Source organism: Meleagris gallopavo, chromosome 8 (genome assembly GCF_000146605.3).
Source record: "Meleagris gallopavo isolate NT-WF06-2002-E0010 breed Aviagen turkey brand Nicholas breeding stock chromosome 8, Turkey_5.1, whole genome shotgun sequence".
Lineage (NCBI taxonomy): Eukaryota > Metazoa > Chordata > Aves > Galliformes > Phasianidae > Meleagris > Meleagris gallopavo.
In genome coordinates, this window is record NC_015018.2 from 8,584,290 (window position 1) to 8,592,458 (window position 8,169).

General features: G+C 42.3%; 1 long non-coding RNA gene across 1 annotated transcript; it reads left to right on the plus strand.

Annotated features, from left to right (window-relative positions):
• Positions 1–5,543: 5,543 nt before the first annotated feature.
• Positions 5,544–8,169, plus strand: LOC109368756. Its single transcript, XR_002117047.1, has 2 exons — positions 5,544–5,774; positions 8,055–8,169. It is a non-coding gene; the product is annotated as an uncharacterized LOC109368756 (long non-coding RNA).

The following is an 8,169-nucleotide window of genomic DNA, read 5'->3' on the forward strand; positions in this document are numbered from 1 at the left end:
AAAAAAAGGACAGATTCTTTAATACTTCACGTTGAGCTGCATATTCATTCCAGAATCTGTTTTAAAGAGTCTTCTTTATTTGCTATAGTGCTTAGCCCGTGCTGAAAGTAAAAATTGGATCCTTGCTTTGTGTTTATGGGCATATCTCTTAGTTATTTTGGGTTTGTGTCTTTTACTTAAAAATGAAGTTTTTGTAGTGTAATTTACGTCCTATTTTCTCTGTTCTATGTGTGGTTTTAAATAGGAATTTGATTTTCTCTTAAAATAAAAGCAGCACAAATGTCTCCTTTCAAGATGATTTAATTTGAAACTGTAAGATGCAAAGATGGAAAATTACTTAGAGCAATACTTCTTGATTTTTATCTCTGTCAGAACTTTGTCACTGTTGATACTTTTGAGCCCCTGCTAACCATATTTGCATAGCCTGAATGTTTCACCCAACTCCTTGTGAGCCCATTGTTTCACTAAATTAGATGGATGTGTATCTGGAAAATGCTCCCATTGTTGTGACCATCTCTTTAGGAAATACAGTGAATCTATAGATCCATTTACTTTCGTATTGTTATAGGCAGTGAATGTCCTGGGAGATTAGGAGGTTAAAGAGGTCAAGTGGAAGTGTTCTGCTCTGGGTTTCTCATAGGAAGGCAAATTAAATTCCACCTCCTCCTCCTCCCTAGGAGTTCGGTTAAAATTGTGCCTTCTGTTGATGACGATAAAAGAGGCTGAAGTTCATGATGAAGCTCTGCCCTTAAGTTACTGTTTCTCTTCTCTTTGTGCCCTATTGTGCTCAGTTGGAGGCTGTACTATCGTGTTAGACAGGCGTGGTAAAAGGCGATGAAGCCTGGTGTGCTGAGTTGCAGGGTCCTGCCAGATTCTATAGAGTTTGCCTGAATGTTTTTGCTCTGCAGAAGAATGTGCAAAATCTGCAGCGTGAAAATGTCTCAATTTGCCTTAATTCCCCCACCCCCAGCCGTTTCTCATGTTAAAATATTACTAGCAAAATGCAGCATGTGCTGTATTGTCAAAGCACCCTGCTCTTTGGCACCTGATGCATAGGTACTAGATAATTAAAAACAACAGCAACACTTCATACCAAATTATTTACCCTCTCTGTTTATATTTGGGTTCACCCTCCTAGTCAAATGAGAGGATATTTTAGATAAGAAGTAATTCTGTCTATTTATCTAGTCATACTGTGCTCATCATTGTGCAGATATTAATAGCATTAATTATCTTGGCCAGCTTAATTTCATTATAAATAATAGACGTGCTCATGATATAATGTCCTTGCATGTAGTCACACTGACTTCACTCTGGCTCTTCACATCAATCTGTGTTGCAGAGTTGTGGAAATGCTTCAGTAAGAGGGGGGCAGTGAATCAAAAACCCTCCAAAGCAGATGCACTACACTTTTAGAGACCCTGCCAGTGGGTTCCTGGGGACAGTGGAAGTGTATGGGCAGGGGATGGAGGCCCACCTGCTGTCCTCTCCTTGTGGGAACACTGAGCTATGAAGTCATCAGCTTAGGCTCCATCTGATTTTCTTCTCTAGCCTTGCTCCAGATCTGATGAATGCTGACAGCGGGTCCGTAAAAAGCAGAGCTGAAAACTGCTAGAGTAAGTGGGACAAAGCCACTTGTGCTAGGTGCCAAAAAGTTTCGGTGATGGTCCTGGCCTTGTTCCAGCTAAAATCCCTTTCAAACAGAAGTTGTGCAGCTTTCATCCTCAGTTGATGGCACCCAGCATCTGACTGCAGCCCGACTTGAGCACAGTGGGCAGACGGCTGTGACGGAGACACAGGGACTGTAGGGTTTGGGCAGGGAAGGAGCAGAGATGGTGCCGAGACCAACACAGACCGCACGTTTGTATTGACTTGCTGCGTTCTGTGTTCTCAGCTGCCACTGACTAAAAATTGGTGGAAGGGGACAGACCTGCAGTCTGGGGCCTCCAAGTGCTGCTAGACAGTGGCATAGTCATGTGCCACCTCTTGCTTGTAATCTGGTGTCTGGGTGCTGCATCCTCCTCTTACCTATTGGGGAGGATCCTGGGGAGCTCCCTCATGCTGGAACATTTGGTGAGGCAGGCTTGGCTCTGCTGGAGGGCACCTGGAGGCTGTCATACTGCTCATGTCAGCACTGCTGGACCAGCTTGTGTGACCCACAGGCCCCAGCGCGACCCTCGCTGTACCTGCAAACATTTCTTACTCGGTGCTCCCAACAAGCATTCCCAAAGTGTGTAGAAGTGCACTGGAAGGCCTTGAAGAACTGGCTGATACGACTGTTCTGAATAGCTGAAAGGATTAACTTGTTACACATGGAAATTGTCCCCAAATGAATCTACTCATTACATCTCCTAGTGCAAATGCTAAAGTAAATCTCTCACTTCATTTATATGGCAAGATCTGGGAAATTAGTTTAAAAGTTGCCAGGATTTGCTTTTCCTGCGGCCACAGGTGGCCTGGCATGCTCTCAGACATGAAGATTTATTCTGAGAGCCTCAGACTTTATCTGATTGAAGCTCTAAAATACAGCTCTGTAGTGGTCTGCTGTGTGTGTGACCTCTGGCAGGAGAAAACAAACCCCTGCTGCACCCATAATGCTCACTGGCTGCCTGATCCTGGCTCGTACACCTCTGCCTGAGCATGCAGGCAGATGTGGCCAGATGTTTCCAGAGCCCACCGCAGCACGCCCCAGCCTCCATGCTGCAGCTCTGGACTGCCTTACAGGACCTTAGTCCTCGGCTTCGTTCTGGGTGTGTTGTGCACAACGAAGCTGCAGCGAAAGAGCTTTACCTCCTCTGGAAATGGAACTCCCTCTTTACAAGAAGTTCATTCTGCTTTCTGACTGGACCAGACAAGAGAACGAGGCCAAGCAAAATGCTGCATTTTGTACCACAGCTTTGCCCTTTAGGGAGATTCAGAATTGCATTTCGAGAGAGGGAATTGATTTCTGGTCCGTGGTGGAAATCTAGCAGAGTTCTGACTGCAGCGCATTTATACTGGATTTACACCAGTGCTATCCAGAGTGATGCTTGGCCCTTTTGTTTCTGATTAATCAGAGGTCACAGCACTCATTCATGTCTCCTGTCACCTGGGGGAAGTGCCAGAAATGAGTCTTTGCCTCCAACATGTGCAGGTGAAATATTTCAGTTGCATCAGAGCTCCTCTGAACCTGGCACTGCTTGGAGGCCTTTCCTTGCATTTTGGCACCTTTGAGGTCCACAGGTGCTTTGACCTCTCTTCTCTGTGTGCTGGAAAGAAGGACATTATGTGTAGCGTGGAGTTTCTCACTCCCAGTGGCTTTTTTTATGTAATCCTTACTTTGTTTCCTTTTGTCTCTTTGGGAGTAACATCCCTTACCATTAGTTTGCTTTCAGAGAAGTGAGCTTTCATTTGATTTAGCGTTTGTGCCCAGGCTGTCTTTGCAAGTGTAGTTGAATTGTCTGGTTTCAAATATTAAAACACAATACAAAGGTTGAGATTGACTGGCAGACAAACTGACTGACTGACTAACTGACTGACTTTACCAAGCAAGAGTGCTTCAAAACTTGAGAAGCTGTTCTCAGGTCCAGTGAATTTACTCCACGTGTTAGCTTGCACATACTTGCAGTTCAAATTAAAAATCCTATATTTAATGAAATTATGGGTTTGCACTGGAAGTGTTAACCCAGTCTTTGGTATAGCACTGAACATTCTGACAATATAATCTAAACTTTATACGGGAAGCTATTAAACAGTTTTGCAAGGAGCCAAAGTAAAAAAGTCAAGGGATTACAGCTCTGAACTGAAAAGTGAAGTGATGAAATCCAAAGTTCAGTTAGTAGGAAAAAATTCCCCTTAACTTCATTGAGTTTTGGATGAAACCCAGGATCTTTACCAAAGTTCAATCAGTGAGCATATCTATTACTAAAAGGCAAAGCATGGTGTCTTGTGCCATAGGAAGACAGTATCTCTTTGTAACATGCAACCAGAGACTATTGAGCAATACGGGAAACAAACTTGAGGAGGAAGGGATGAGGAAAAACTGTGCAGGAAGCCACTTTCCAGTACCTGGTGTGTTTCCTGGGCAGAGCAGGCATGTACCCTGCAGTGTTCTACAGGGAGAGCTTTCAGTGGCATCGAGTATCTTGGAAAAGTGCCACCACTTCTCCCCTCTAGCATTGCCTTGCCCAGTGTCTGTAGAAAACTGCGGAGATAGCTGACCTTAAACCAGTGCTTTTTGCAGAGTTAATATCTTGGAGCAATGCAGAAGAAAAGATTTTGTTTTCCTTGAGCCTGAATACAAGGTATTTATACTGAGATAAAATAAGCATATAGTTGTTCCAGTGGTATGTTTGTTGTTTGGCCACAGCACTTACCTCCAAAATGTCAAGAAGTGCCCACAAAGCACCTGGTTGGAAGCAGAAGGAGGATCAGTATTTTGCTTGACCATAATTCCCCTCTTGCTCTTCAAGATATGCTGCTCCCTCTGCTCTCCTCTCAAGATACCCAGTGCTGGCTCTTGGTACTCACTCTGGAGCACAAAGGACATCTCTTGGTTCAGGTGTGGAGCTGCAGAAGGCTCTTTGCAGCACTTGCAAGCAGTGACAGGACATTGCAAACCCAAAAGACAGCCTGTTAGCACTTCCATTGCCTTGCAGTGGGCAGCTTCTCGCTGGACATGCACTGGTCCCACCTTGGACAACGGAGAGTTTTGAAACATCAGTTTGCAGGGTTCCGCTCCTTTGGTTTTGCTTCACATAAATTATGGCAGTGCTCAAAGTGTAATTTGATTGATTCCATGTGAGGATTATCTCCAGGATGAACTGCAAGATGAAACCAGTTCCTAGGTTTGAATACTGATGAGAGGTTAAAGTGGTTGCAATATGTTGTCTTTCTCACTGACAAGTCAGCTGGGAAGGCCAGTGGGGGCTGTGGGACTCACGTGCACTAGGGCTGTGGGAGCCTAGTGGGACAGGCTGCTGTAACCAGTCTCTTCTTTCTGCTCAGTACCTGGGGCTGTGCTTAACTTCAAGCCCTTTTGACTTAAGTCTGTGCTACAGCAGAACCTCCGCTCATGTGCACGGAGGGTTCTGCCTGGGTAAGGCCTGCCAAGGTCTGCGTCTATTTTGGTGGGCCAGAGGAGAGAAAAATGAGTCTTTTCCGAGCTGGCTGCTGAGCGTTCCTGGAAGGGGCTGAGCACCCTCAACTCCAAGGGTTGTCTGCGGGAGTTGACAATGCTCAGTGTCAGTCCTGGAACAAAGGTTATTATTAGACTTGCTAATGGCAAGTGTATGTGAGAGATGGGAGCTGTCTGTGACATAGCAATGTATAGTCATAAAAATGCAGATCTGGAGAGCATTACCAATGGGTTATAATGATTTAAAGATGTGGCTATTTAAAAATGTTGTGACTAAGATTCAGAACAAGACATTTAGCTCTAAAAATAGCTTCCTTTGTTTCCCCTCAAACACAATTGCATGGTTTGGCCTCCTTTTTTTCAGCAATCCATTCTGCCAGGAGTGGGTATTTGTTCTTTAAGTGAAAATTAAAGGTTACCCAGATCTGATATGACATCTTCTTTTTTTCCCAGGTAAAATGTGAGGCTAAGTCAGCTTTGCCCAAACCCAAGAGTAACAACAGCAACTGTAAAAAAGGCTCAAGTGAGGATAAATCAAAGATTGCCGTAGGTGAAGAATGCAGAGCTGATGAGCAGGCTTTCCTTGTGGCACTTTATAAATATATGAAAGAAAGGAAAACACCAATTGAACGAATACCCTATTTAGGTTTTAAGCAGAGTAAGTATCCTTTTTCTCACTTTCTTGTTGATATTTTAGAATGGTTTGGCTTCTCTGGAGAAAGTATTTGCACACAGAGCCTGTTTTAAAGCCTTATGGATGGGGGGACCGTGCTTATATCTACACATTTTCCAGTCCAGGCATTTTACTGTCATATACCTAGATTTGCATCTCTTCCTTCTTGGGGTAGTTGCTGCTGGATATTTATAGGTTTAAATCCGCTGATTATGGCTAGAAATAGGCATGTTGAAAACTCTTTAGTTTTCTGTTTTGTAAATCTGCAGCATCTGTAATGCCTTTCTTCTGAGTTAATAACATGACGTATGTTTATTGTGCCCAGATGTTCTTTATGAAAGGACAAATATTAAAGGAGGACATTTAAAGGTGGTCAAGAAAGGCACAAAAGGGATCAGATTTTTCAGCCCAGAAATGTGTTTATAGTTAATAAATTACTGACTTTGGAGAATATAAAACCAGACTGTATCTGTTTAATACAGAATGCAGTGTTTAAAATTGCTTTGGCATGTACAGTTTGTAGTGCCACAATCTGTGAAGCAATTGTAGGTGGAGAAGATACAGTTGTAACTAAATTCTATATAAATATTGCAGTGCAGTGTAGAGTTTCCAACAAAAGCTGTAGAAGGGGGTATTTTTTTTCCTTATCTATAGGCTGATTGATACTTTTTTTCCTTAAAGGGAGGACTCTATGGATTGAAATATTATTTACTCTAATTTATCTCGCAGATTAAAACCATGTGTTATTTTGATGAAGAATGTCAAACCTGTGTGTTTTACATAACAATTTACATACCTAATAGCAATTGGCACTGATTGCAACAGGCCTCCAGCAGCCATTATAAACTTATATAACTCCGAATGATTACAATGTTTGTCTGAAAACTGGCTGCTTGAAATGGAAGTAAAATTAATGTACTATGAACAGCTTCGTTGCATTATGCATTGATTCAGATTAAATCAAGGCCTAAGCAAAGCTCTTGATAGCTTTGAAGCAATACAAGGTTCAATGAGGCTTTCAGAACGTTTTGTGTTGAAGAGAGGATTTTCCTCCCCCCCCCTCCCCATTTTATTCTGTGCTCCCTCGCACATGGGGGCAAGGTGGGCTTGAAAGACAAGTTTAGGCATTATTTCTAAAATTCCCCATACAAGGTAAGGCCCTCTCCTAACATATAGCTGAAATACACTGAAAGTTGCCTGTCATTCATTATAAATTAGGGGCCTGATCCAGTAAATACTTAAATGCCAAGAGTAAGTACACTGAGAAGAGCAGAAATGTTTGCAGGACAGGGCTCTGTATTTGTCCAGCAAGACTTGTGCAAACATTGCCAATATAAATAGGTTAGTGGGAATGAGCAGTGTATACCCTGCATCAGAGCATCCCCCCGTGGAAGAGGAGATCCTGTCCTCCGTGTTCTGAAGCATTATTGCTGAGTCTGGCCTGAAGTGAAAACAGCGTGTCTTTTGGGAGCCACTGCTTCCTGGAGGAACAGTGCACTGACTTTACATAAAGCTGTGACATCAGTTTTTCTGCTGCCAATTAGCATAAAACAAAATAAGGCCAGCATGAGAAGTGAGAGGGAAGAAATTATGCAGGATGCAACAAGCATCTCCCAGCACTCCTTTTGAAGGAGTTACCTCTGTTCCTTTTACCCCACAGCCATGGGCAAGGCATGACCACGTAATTACTATGGTAATTTCATTTGTGCTCCCCCCGGGTTCATTTACACAGGATCCATTAGAACGCAGCTTATTGCTTATTGATTATGGAGGCCATTATCTGAGCTGCAGTAAATATTGGATATTGTTGCTTAATCGATAGGCTTTCTCTGTGAGCTAGTGTGTGGCTCATGCTTGCTTGCTAATAAAATCAGTATTAAACAAATAATTAAAAGCAACATTCTCCCCAATGAGTAATTTTTATTATCAAAGTTATGGAAACATGCTACAGTCTCATTGTAACTGTGCTTCTTATCAGCAAAGTCAAATGAGCCCATTACCTTTGTCTCAGTGTATTTTTCCAGTCCTGTTAAGGAATCTAAGTATGTTCTCTTATATGTAATTAAATATATATATATAGTACAGGCTAATATTTACTTTTCAGATTATGTAAATATCTCTTTGGAAAATGTTTCACAGGAGATTTTTCAGGGGCTGTGAGCTTTTTTTTTTTTTCTGCTTTTTAAAGAACTGTTTAATTTACATTTCTTTGAAATATGTTGGTTAATGCAATGCTTATCTAAATACTTATTGTCCCTCTAACAGTTAACCTTTGGACTATGTTTCAAGCTGCTCAAAAACTGGGAGGATATGAAACAGTAAGTGTTTAAGTAACTTAAATGAAATAATTGTGCAATCTGACTTTTCCCTGTTAGGATTA